This window comes from Peromyscus eremicus, chromosome 7 (assembly GCF_949786415.1).
Source record: "Peromyscus eremicus chromosome 7, PerEre_H2_v1, whole genome shotgun sequence".
NCBI lineage: Eukaryota > Metazoa > Chordata > Mammalia > Rodentia > Cricetidae > Peromyscus > Peromyscus eremicus.
In genome coordinates, this window is record NC_081422.1 from 99851408 (window position 1) to 99863046 (window position 11639).

The window sequence follows — 11639 nt, forward strand, 5'->3', positions numbered from 1 at the left end:
CCCCAGACGTCCCCCCCATCTCCAGGCTGCGAGGACTCACTCGCGGGGCTGCGGGGGCGCCCCACGCGCCTCGGGCGAACGGGCGCTGCTGGCGGCGCGGCAGCCGCGCGTCCAGGGGAGAACCGGAGATGGAGCAGGACAGCGGCGGGGAGGGGAGAGGAGGAGCGGCGAGGGGCCCCGTCAAGCCCGGCCCGTCGGCTCCGCGCGTCTCCGCGCACAGCCGAGCAGCTCTGCTCCCGCCTCCGCCTCCTGCGCTCCGCCCCTCCCCGCCGCCCGCCGCCAGCCCGCCCGCCCGCACGGCGCGCCCAGCACTACCCGGCCCGCCGCCCACCGAGCTTTGTCGCTACCACTTCCGCCGGGAGAGGCGCGCGCGCAGGCGCACTCCGGCTCTCTGCGCGGGTGAGCGGAAGTGCAGTGAGCCCGAGCCTGCGGGCCGTAATGGACGTCGGCCGGGGATGGAGAGGCTTTGTAGGACTGCGCTCTCAGGGCCCAATGGTGTCTGCCCGCCTTCTACACACCCGCCGGGTGCAAGGGGCGGAAGCATGCCCGTCCCCTTCTTCGGCCACACATTCCGTCGAGGCGGCCGTGGGATCGAGACATAGGGTCAGACACAGTCATGGCCGTGTCCCTGAGTCGCCTGGGCACTCTGTACACAGCCCTGGAAGTCTCTCCCGTCCCGCGGCCGTCACAATCTCCCCGGACGACACAGTGAGAAGCTGGTGTTTCTGTCAGCGCTCCCCCCCCCCCCAACGCGTCGTACCCACCCTTGCAAACACCTGCTCTGGCTGCTTCTCTGGTCTTGCGAGGGCCACTTATCATGGAGCCAGTTTCCAAAATTCTGCCCTGGTCGGGAGTGTGTCCGAAGCCCGTGTGTCATGAAAGGGCAGGGTTCCGAGGGACAGCTCGAGGAAGGGACTCCTGACCTTTTTCACTGAGTGTATGCAACCAGAATAGCTAGAATAGCAACTCGCCCTCCATCGAAGCTGAAAAACCGGTATTGCCTTGGCCACTATCGTGTCAGCCTTTCACTTAGCACCTCACACAAGCCACTAGTAAGTGATTTTTGATGAATAATTGCTAAGCTTGGTGAGCTCAGGTAGCAATTGAGCCAATCTCTCACCTATATCCACTAGAGGGCAGAACTACACCTGTGGCCAGCTCCTGAGCATCCTCCAAAGACACCTCCCACCCGCAGTCTGCTCCAAAGAAAAAGCCCCTACGTGTTACAGGTATTTTTCTTCCATCACTAAATAACTATTACCAAGTTGCTCTTTTATATCAGGGCCTGTAACATGCTTCCAACCACACGTTCAATATAATGAGCCAAGTTGTCTGTCTTCCTGTGTTAGGTACCTGGTAAGTTAAGCTAAATTTAGGATCAGAAATTCTGAACAGCTTTGAGGTCGACACACACACTTTCATTTTGAAAAATGACCAGGCATAGTGGTTCATGCAACTCTTAGGAGGCAGAAGCAGAGGATGGCCACAAGTTAGAGGCCAGGATCATCTAGAAATCTATAAGAATACTTATTATCTCCACTTTGGTTTGTATGCTTAGTTATATTTGTATGACCAGTGGCATAAGTTTGTGGTTTCTATATAATAAATTTGCCATCTTATGCTTAGTTTTAAAATCAGTTTGTAACAGTTAATAGTACTTACAGAACCTTAATGCTACAACAATCATCATTTAAAAAACAAGGTAAGGTAGATTACATGATATAAACACTTAAATTCATATATAGACTTATGGAAAAAGTAATTTCATTGTTGTGCTGGTTTTTTTTTTTTGTCAACTTGACACATCTGGTAAGATGGAACTTCAACGGAGAAAATGTTTCCATCAGGATGCCCTATAGGCAAGTCTGTGGGACATTTTCTTAATTGATTGATGTGGGAGTGCCTGAATCACTATGGGAGTGCCACCCATGGGCAGATGGTCCTGGGTTGTATAAAATGGCAAGCTGAGTGAGCCATGAAAAGCAAGCCAGTAAGCAGTGTTCCTCCATGGGCTCTGCTTCAGTTTCTTCCTCCAGGTTCCTGCCTTGGCTTCCCTCAGTGATGGACTGTGATTGGGAAGTGTATGCCAAATAAACCCTTCCCTTCCCAAGTTGCTTTTGGTCGTTATCTTATAAAGGCAATAGAAAAGCAAATCAGGACATATGTATTGTTAGTTATTGGACTAATTAATTGAAACTGTGTGAATGTGTGTTGCTTGATGGAACATAGGGTTGCATGCACTGCTATGCAAGTACCTTAGCACTGAGCTACATGTACATATCCAGAACTAAAACATTCCATTCAAAGCAAGTTTTTCAGCATTTCCGATTGTGCCCTGAACATTCTATTAATACTTAATCCAAAGTTACCCCCAAATATTTACAGACAGTACCTTACACTAAAATTTTACTAAATTTTGAAAATCTTTATCCTGTTGCTAAGAAAAAAAAATGGTTAAGGCCAATACTGCCAAAGAATTGTTATGTATTTCAGTCTTTAATTCACTGCCAGTCATCTCTCAAATACTTAGACCTGGAGACAGCCAAGAGCCTGGAAATAATTGGTTCAACTTTTTAGCTTATCCTTGAGTTTCATCCATATGTCCACTCTGCACCAGATCAATACCCCCTCATCAGCCAACATCAGTAACATCAATTTCTACTTCCTATGATTGAAAGTTAGCATTTATTATGTATATGCATATAATTTATATATTAAAACTTTAATTAATACTAGTAAAGCCAGAGCAGCAGGTCACAGATTTCAGAAATGCCGTCTTCTCTCATTTCCTCCTCAGAGCATGCTGGACCCTTCTGTGAGGTGCTGTATAGCCATCCACCTCAGCATGTGAGAAAGGGACTAAAATGCATGCACATATATAAGTACTCTTTTTCCCCTTATATAACAAACTTGTTGGAAGGGACTGAAGAAGCAAGTGAAGACAACATGTAAAGTACAAGCATTGCCAAGGTGTAAGCTCATTATGTGAAAGAAAAAAGCAGACTAGCTATAATGAGACTGATGGTCATGAAATATATGTCCAAGTTACCTTGCAGTCAACTGTTGCAGAATATTACTTTAACTGTGTAAAGGCACGTTACATTTGTGTATGCTGCATTTGTTTTAACTATGTAAAGATGTGTTGCTGTTTTACCTTGCCTGCCTAAGGCACCTGATTGGTCTAATAAAAAGGCTGAATGGCCAATAGCTAGGCAGAGGATGGATAGGCGGGGCTGGCGGGCAGAGAGAATAAGGAGGAGGAATAAGTAGGCTGGAGAGAGAAGAGAAGTAGAGAGAGGAGAGGAGAGAACAAGGAAGAAAGAAAGAGAGATGTCTGGAGCCAGACAGGCAGGCAATCGTCAGCCAGACATAGAGTAGGACATACAGAACAAAAGGAAGGTAAAAAGCCCTAAGACAAAACGTAAATGAAGAGAAACAGGTTAAATTAAGTTATAAGAGCTAATGGGACAGGCATAAGATAAGGCTGAGCATTCATAACTAATAATAAATCTCTGTGTCATGATTTGGGAGCTGGTTGGCAGCCCAAAGAAAGCCTGATACAGTCAGCCCCCTAAAGTTCCCTGAGAAGTCAACCTCCTAAATTTTCAATTTGACTCTTTGGGTTTTGAATATTTAACCTACAAAATTAAATACATCTTGTGCAAAAAGTGATTTGAGGAGCTGAGGATGTTCCTCAGTGGTGAGTGGAGAGAGAGAGAGAGAGAGAGAGAGAGAGAGAGAGAGAGAGAGAGAGAAAGAGGGGTGAGATGAGAAAGAAAAGTGGTCACATGAGAGATAAGGGGAGAATTGTGAGGCTTCTTTTCTTGGGGAAATATTACAGTTGGGGAAGAGTGGGAAAGAATGGTCATGATGTTCCAATTTTATCCATACTGTGCCTTATTCTACATAGGATATGAGCCACCTTGTTTTTAATGTTAAATTATAATAAAATTTGAACATTTAAAAATACATGAAGACAAAATATATTTTGTAAGTTAGCCTAGTCCAACTAATTTTTTTACCCAGTAAAGGAAGGACATGCAAAGTGTCAAGTATGACAGCTGCCATTTTTATAAATCCAGATGATAAAGGAATATTTTAAAACTAAAACTTAAGAAAATTTACTTTTAAATCTTCTTTCAATTAATGTCTTCTTTTAAACTTTTAACATCATCTGAACTAAAGCATCAAATTTTAATAGTTCACCTACTTCCTAGAAAAAGTAAGTGGGCAAAGATAAGTGCCCTGAAGTTCACTATCCCATACAGCTGGTCTAAAGAAAATTGCTGAGCATTTGTATGCATATGTATGTATGCTCGTGAGTGTGTGTGTGTGTGTGTGTGTGTGTGTGTGTGTGTGTAGAAGCCAACTTTGGGTGCCATCCTTAGAAACACCATTCACCTTCTTTGAGACAGGTCTATAATTGGTCTAGGGCTACCCAGGTATCCTCCTGTCTCTGCCTCCCTAGTGCTGGAATTATAAGCACATGCCACTATGCTCAGCTGGAGATGGAACTCAGTTTTCACACTTGCAAGACAAGTATATTACTGACAGCTATCTTCCCGGACTCTCAAAGTTGAACATTTTTCTAAAAGATACAAGGACACAACCCTTTTTCTAAGTACTCCAACTATACAATAAAGGGAATGTAAAGTGTCAAGTCTGAGAAAAATGGGGTCACTGCAAAGAATGTCATATGAAATCAGTGTCTAGCAGCTGCCTGCCAGAATTACTGTAAATCTGCTTGATTCCATGTTTTTGCAGTGCTACAGTATAAGTTGAAAGCAAGAAATAAAAGGTTGAAGGGATCAAATACAAGTTACCTGTGTTTGGTTGGTTTAATCGCACACAGGTCCCTAAGTACTAGGCAAATATTTTATCTCCCACAGAATTCCATAGCCTCATGAACATTTAATGGCATTCAAAAAGTGAAACATTTGATGAGCCTGAGAAGACACTAGGGATTTTTTTTTTATTTATTTTATTTATTTATTTATTTATTTATTTATTTATTTATTTATTTATTTATTCATTCATTCATTCATTTATTCATTTATTTTTGTGGTTTTTCGAGACAGGGTTTCTCTGTGTAGCTTTGGAGCCTGTCTTGGAACTCGATTTGTAGACCAGGCTAGCCTCGAACTCACAGAGATCTGCCTGTCTCTGCCTCCCGAGTGCTGGGATTAAAGGCGTGCGTCACCACCGCCCGGCTTAATCTTCATTTTTAAAGTCTGTGCTATGACTTCCCATTCTACAGATCTGAACCTACACTGTTAGTTGGAATTGTTACTGTATATTGCCAGTCTTCTGGGTTGGATATGAACATGCCAAGGGTGTGCAGTTGAAGATAAGAAAAGAAAAAGAAAAGCAAGATGAATGTGAGTAGCCACCCAAGAGTCAACCAAGACCTCATTATTTCCATGTAAAATAGACACATAGTATCCCAAGTTGTGTAAACCTGAAGATTTGTTGTGAAATGTAAATGCAACCACTTAAAAAGATACCATCCTGAGAACTGGTGAAGTAGCTCACTGGTAGGCCTGAGCCTAGTGTGCAACAAGCCCTAGCTCAATCCCTAGCCCCCAAATAAAGGAAAAGATGAAAAGAAATAACCATCCTATCTCATTTTCAAACTTGCATAATTCATCTCTGTCCCTAAAACATTTGATATATGAAGATTTGTTGAATAAATACTAATATAAAAGATTGTCATTGTAAGTTTTTGTGGAATAAATAAAAGTAATCTCACCTTGGACTTTGCTACTGAGCTTTGCAGTAGAGCAACAGATGAGGTGGGGGAAGAATTTAAGGGGGTTTTCAAGTTGTAACAATGTAACATTCTTCTCCAAAACCAAAAAGGCTAAGTGGGACTACTTGATCCAAGCAGGAGTAAGTCCTGAACAGTATCAAGCACTGCCCCAAACAGAGAAAATTGTTGGAGATTTTGAATCCAGGTAACCACTTGAAATCAGAAGCTATCAATGCTGAGGTGCACATTTCCTTGCACATGGAAATTTCTGCTTCCCCCGTGCTTTGGGTTTTGATGGCATCCATGTCAATGCCTGATAAACTCCAGAGGAAATCTGAGCCATTGTCTCTGGGATCAAGGAGTATACTCTTCATTCCTGGACAAGACAGTGATGAGGATTCTGTTCAGGAGCAACAGGCTGCCAGGCATGGTGGCACACGCCTTTAAGAAGCAGGCCGATCTCTGTGAGTTTGAGGCCAGCCTCATCTATGCAGCTAAGTTCCAGGAAGCCAGGGCTGTTACACAGAGAAACCCTGTCTCAGAAAAATAAGTAAATAAAAATAATAAAAAATAAAACAAGCCACAGACCTTAGAGGAGCTTAGTAGCCACTGGTGAATATCTTCTACTTGAAGATTTGCTGGTAGCTTTGTTGTGGGATATCTGTACACTGTGTGAAAGTGTATTACTGTGATTGGTGTAATAAAAAGCTGAATGGCCAATAGCTAGGCAGGAGGTATAGGCAGGATTTCCAGGGAGAAAGGAAGAGGAGGAGGAATCTAGGTGCACAGGAGATGCCAGGAGACATGAAGAGGAAATGGGAAGTGCAAGACAGAAGAGAGGTAATGCCACATGATAGAATGTAGATTAATATAAATGGATTAATTTAAGTTATAAGAGCTAGCTAGGAACAAGTCTAAACTATAGGTTGAGCTTTCACAATTAGTAAGAAGTCTCCGTGTCATTATTTGTAAGCTGGAGGCCCAAATAAATATCTGGGTATAGCTTGGTTGTCATAAATGAGAGTTTGGCATTATGTCTGTAGGCCAATTCAGATGCTTTCTTGTTTTCATATTGGAAACATGTCAGTCTCTTTATCCTGCTGCGCTCTGGTCTGGGAGAGCTTTGGGAAAGGTTGCATTTCCTCATACCTTCAAATTGACACATTTTATACTTCGAAGTTTCCTACTCCAATTAGAAGTCAGTGTATGGTTTTGTTTTGTTTTTTTTCTCTACCTGAACTTGCCCTGTGTCCTTCCATGCCCCCTACAGAAATCATTTCTCTCTACTGTGTTTCCTATTGTGAAAATAAATGAAAAAGGGGGCCATTATGATAATAAAGTGGAGGGGGGGATACTCAGGACAGAAAATAGCCCAAGGCTTATGAGAGTTCTGAAGTTTAGTCCAAATCAGTCATGCAAGCAGACTGTTACAGACATTAAGCATGCTACACAAAATATAGACTCCATATCAAAGAGATGGTCTACAAGATAGTTGATTTAGAAGGAGGATTTGCAATTTGGCAATATGGCTCAGGAGAAACACAAATTCAAAATTGGCAGGGAAGAGTTTTGTGCAGAGCAAGCAAGTAATGTTAAGACCTTTAGGCAAGAAAGTTCTTTACTACAAATAAAGATTATATGGAAAACCAGAAGCCTTTACAATATGTCTTCAAGTAACTTTATCTTTGGTTTTTTGTTATAAGAGGCAATACCTGAACATACTCTATATTAGAAGATATTTTAAAAAAAATTGAATGTTACCAAATATCCTCTGTTAGGACGAAATGGGGAATTGCAGATGGCGGGGTAGTAGAGATGTTTTTATAATCTGGGAACAAGCTGAAGTACAAATCTGGGACTTCATCTGGACCCATTTCAAACAGCCAGACACAAAACTTTTCAAAGAAACTGGTACATCAACCACTGGGGTTATTAGTGTTGTAAATGGAAGTGTTCCTATCTAAAAGAGTTTCACACACTAGACATGGCATCGTGCCCTTTGGAGGGTAGCGAGTAAAGAGATCTCAGTGCTGTATTCCAAGTGGTAAAGTATGTACTGCATGAAGATTATGAGTGACCCTCAAATACCCACGCCCTTCCAGGTCTCTCGGTGCACCCCTGCTCCCAGCAGCATCAGTAATACCGGCAGCACTGGCACTACCTGTGAATTCTGCAGAAAGGCACGCTCTCAGATCTTCCCGGGACCAACTGAACCAGAAAGCCTCAGGGTGGATTGAACAAGATTTCCTAACGATGTGAATGCTTGTGAGTGCTACAACCACCTTAGCGTCCCTCTTTCCACATATCTCTAGTGACAAGTGAACAGCAAGGGTGCAGAGTAGTGACGGGAAGAAGCCAGGTTTCTTAATGTGTGGCTGAGCCAACAACCAACCTGGGCCTCCTGTAATACGAGATAATACATTACATTTGCTGCTTGTAACTAAAAGCATCCAAATTGGTAGATTAAATGAGAAAAAAAAATTTCAACAAAAAGGTTAAGATTTAGTCTGTTACTCCTATAAAAATTTAAGGCGTTTAATGCAGCATGGTATGTGGCACAAACAAATGACAGTGTGTCATGCCAGTCATTTAAAATGCTGGAGGCACTGTGGGTGGGAGGCTACAGAGTAAGATGCAAGGAAGACTGAACCAAGGGTATGTTCTTTTAGGCCCGTACTAGCAAGTAAAGCAGAAACTTGACTCTTGACATCACGGTTTCTATGGACAGGTTTTTCTTAATTCTAACTAGGCATGTTTTAAAATCATGCAATTACACCTCCTTCTTGGAAAAAAAAAAAGTGATATTTGGGCATTTTGTTTCTTTTGTAGCTGTGTGTGCTGGCACCTTTTTCTTTTTTCCTTCCAGACTGAGGCTCGAGCTCAGGGCTTCATACACGCTAAGCAAGCTCTTCAACACTACACTCAACCCCTAGCCCATGTAGTTGGGTTTTTTCTTTCTTTTTTTCTCTTTTCTTAACTAGTAACTATAATGGCAGATTCTACAACCGAATTGAAAAATGAAATTTAGTATGTACCTTCTTCTTGCCTCACATAATCTTTCTTCAAACAAACTTAAAGATAGTTAACTATGTAGGTCTCGTACATCAACTAGTTTTTATTAACTAATTTAGAGCAGGTGAAAACTGAAGTGTGATCCTAATTAGTCTTATCAATAAAAACCAAAAGTTGAAGATCTGGTAATAACCTGAAAGATCTAAGAAGCAGAGCAGCAGCCGCTAGAGAAGTCTTACCTCTCTGAATCTTCAAACGGGAAGGGGGGGGGGGGGGCGCGGCGATGACACTGAGAGCCTGTCTCCACCCACCTTATACTCCTGTCTGCACCTCCTGATTGTGCTGGGATGAAAGGTGTGAGCCACCACCGCCCATCCTGTTAACTAGTGGCCAGCTCCACCCTCGAATCTCCAGGCAAGCTTTATTGGTCAGAACACAAACAAAATATCACACAACAGAAAACCTACAGTACTTGGGGTATTTAGAAAGCCTATGTGTGCCAGGCAGTGGTGGCACATGCTTTTTATTTTTTATTTTTTGTTTTTTCGAGACAGAGTTTCTCTATGTAGTTTTGGTGCCTGTCCTGGATCTCACTCTGTAGACCAGGCTGGCCTCGAACTCACAGCTTTTAATCCCAGTACTCAGGAGACAGAGGAGGCAGATCTCTGTGAGTTCGAGGCTAGCCTGGTCTACAGAGGTAGTTCTAGGAGAGTCAGGGCTACACAAAGAAACACTGTCTCAAAAAAAAAAAAAAAGAACAAAGAAAAAAGAAAAAAAAGCCTACATGCATTGTTTATTGTTCCATAGTGTAAATGATCAATCTAGGTTTTGTTTGTTTAACAGGAAGGAGTACTTCGGATTGAATCTCATACATGCAAAGCAGATACTTTACCACTGAGCTCTCCAAATTTGACTCATTTACACCATGGAAAAATACAAATGTGCTAGGAAGGTAAAAATGCCAACATTGCACATTTTGATTAAAGCATTTAATTTAAGGAAAATAAAAATCAATTTTCACTGAACAACCCCACTTGTTTATTGCTTTTCAGGAGAGACAAAGCAATTCTCTGAGGTGATTAGACTCAGTCACCACAACCCTGTGAGGCAAACAGCTCCATTGCTGCTTAGAGCTGATTAAAGCTGTGGCCCACACAGGGGACGCAGGGTTTCTTCCTGCCCAGAGTGAAAGTCGGGTGTCCGTCTTCATTTCCTGCACATCTCCTCAGTGTACTGCTACCCAACTTACTGAATTTCCCTCAGCTCACTGTCTTGTTTTACTCCTGTCTTGCCTTATTCATTTCATTATGGACTCAGACAACCTTGAGAGGAACTGATTCCCGAAACTAGGCCGTTTGTCCTGAAGCTCCCTTGATGACAGCAAAGACTGTATTATTTAATTATATATAGCCATTGTCTTTCTTGGTTGTTCTCAGTTATTGTCTACAATCTACTTGCTTGTTTGTATTTAACCTTCAAATATCATTACTGGGGAATTCATGCTCCAAACAGAAGCTCTTCAAATATCCCTTGGGTTTGTCTTCTCAGAGTTGGAAAGGGCTGCTAAAATGAGAGTGTAATCTTAGGAATAAATAAGCAGAGATAAGTATTTTAGAGAGATTGATTATTCAGTGGGTAATTGAGACATGTTCATTAACATGCTCTATAGAAAAAAATCAGCAAAATACATATTAAACATATGTCTAGGATCTAAAAGCCACTCAGCAGTATCAGGAACACTGATTTCATCTTTCCAGCTAAATTGATGTTCTGAGTCTTTAACATCCTATTTGCATATGAAGCAGAGTAGTAGAGGCAAGGGAAATTATTTTTTTAATATTAAGACTTCATGGTGGTTTTAGTTTGGATCATATAGAGGACAGGACAACTATTATATCCTTTTGATGTCTCATAATTTAAATCCACAACAAAAAGTCTCAGTTGCCCAATCAGTTTAATCAGTAAACATCTATAAAAGAAAGAAGTAGATATGAATATGTATGTTAGAGGCTTGGAGCAAAGAAACTGCCTAATCATTTCTTGCATTAGTAAGTATTATGTAATGCTAGGCATGGGACTGCTGTAGTTGAAAATGGTCAATTAAGAACTTTCCAAGCTGTAAGTCCTCATTACTGCTCCCCTGACATTAACAAATGACACTACATCTTCCTAAGCGAAACCCAGGCTGTTCTTGTGAAGGCATGGCAACCCCTATCAGCTCTGATTCTAAGAAATATGCATCATCAAGTGACCTCCATCAGTAGTTCCCAAAGTGGGATCCCTGCCACCTGGGAACTTGTTAGAAAGGCAAATTCTTGGGCTTCATCCAACCCTACTGAATTAGTAACTCTGGAGGTGAAGTCCAGTGGTCTATGTTTTAATTAGTCCCTCGAGTGATTCCAGTGCATGCCTGGGTTTGAGCACTGACTTGCAAGAAGCATAAAGCATTCATCTAAGTAATATTTTGATCGTGATAATGGTCCTTAATTCTAACAAACAGTGAGGGTGCATATCACGTTTAAAACTCGACATCATCATTAAATCACGGAAGACTTGAAACTTTGAAGTAGATGCCCATTGGCCTAAAACCACTTATCTTAAAACCCGAGAGGGAAGCGAACTATGATCACAAAAGGATCATAGTTCTCCCTCGTATGCACCTCTGCACACCACACCAGCCACACGTGGGGCGATAAAGAGAAAAGACAGAGAGCAGTGGGACAGTAAGAGCTGGAGTTGTAAGGCAGCTGTGAGGCCAACCTTTGTCTCCTGACTCCAGGCAGGCCCTTTGGAACAAGGCCTCTTGGACCAGAGCTTATTAGGATTTTTAGCCAGACCAGTAAGATGAAAGAAAGGGGTTTTTTTCTACAAAGTAAAT

The 11639-nt window shown here is 42.1% G+C and overlaps 1 protein-coding gene and 1 long non-coding RNA gene across 11 annotated transcripts in view; one reads left to right on the forward strand and one right to left on the reverse strand.

Annotated features, from left to right (window-relative positions):
- Window positions 1–918, reverse strand: part of Atp2c1 (ATPase secretory pathway Ca2+ transporting 1) — a 100198-nt gene extending 99280 nt beyond the window's left edge. For 2 of the 9 annotated variants that reach the window (XR_009380322.1, XM_059268505.1), the window contains exon 1: window positions 332–651. The gene's annotated coding sequence lies outside the window, so the exon portion shown is untranslated. Of the gene's footprint in view, window positions 1–40; window positions 247–331; window positions 652–776 lie in introns of those variants that run through there. The other 7 variants (XM_059268504.1, XM_059268496.1, XM_059268497.1 and 4 more) reach the window with 7 other exon arrangements.
- On the forward strand, window positions 759–9789 carry LOC131915352 (uncharacterized). 2 transcript variants are annotated; one of them, XR_009380326.1, is made up of 4 exons: window positions 759–1229; window positions 5258–5378; window positions 7852–8014; window positions 9605–9789. It is a non-coding gene; the product is annotated as an uncharacterized LOC131915352 (long non-coding RNA). The 2 variants fall into 2 exon arrangements; XR_009380325.1 differs by having other exon boundaries at window positions 759–1052.
- The last annotated feature ends 1850 nt before the right edge of the window (window positions 9790–11639 follow it).